Source organism: Arachis duranensis, chromosome 9, assembly GCF_000817695.3.
Source record: "Arachis duranensis cultivar V14167 chromosome 9, aradu.V14167.gnm2.J7QH, whole genome shotgun sequence".
In the NCBI taxonomy this organism is placed as follows: Eukaryota; Viridiplantae; Streptophyta; class Magnoliopsida; order Fabales; family Fabaceae; genus Arachis; species Arachis duranensis.
Window position 1 is genome coordinate 76,705,377 of NC_029780.3, and position 524 is coordinate 76,705,900.

The following is a 524-nucleotide window of genomic DNA, read 5'->3' on the forward strand; positions in this document are numbered from 1 at the left end:
TTTGATGAAATTTGATGAAATTCAAGCTTTATGTTCATGTTCTTGGAGCAGTTGGAAAAACGAAACCCTAGGCTTAAATTGAAGTTCAATTTATGTTGAAATCATGTAGAAAAGATGGGGTTTTAGTGGTTGCAATTTTATTTTGAATTATGGTAAAAATCGGTTGCTGAAAAGACTGAAAAACGGGTAAAAACAGAGAAAGAATCTGAAGAAGTTATGAAAAACATGAAGAACACTTTGAGTGTGATGAAGAACAATGAAGAACAGGCCTTAGATCTTAAAAAGGGCAAGGAAGTAAAATTTTTGGTGTTTAAGGGGTTGTTTAGTAATTTCTGAAAGTTAGAGTGGTAAAAGTAGAAATATTAAAAGTTACGGGTGGTAAAAAATGAATTTTAAAGGTTAAAAGTAAAAGGTAAGTTAATTTTCGAAAATTAATAATAAATTAATAAATAATAATAAAATATTAAATAATAATATTTAAATAAAAATAATATTTTAATAAAAATAATAAAATAATGCGAAAA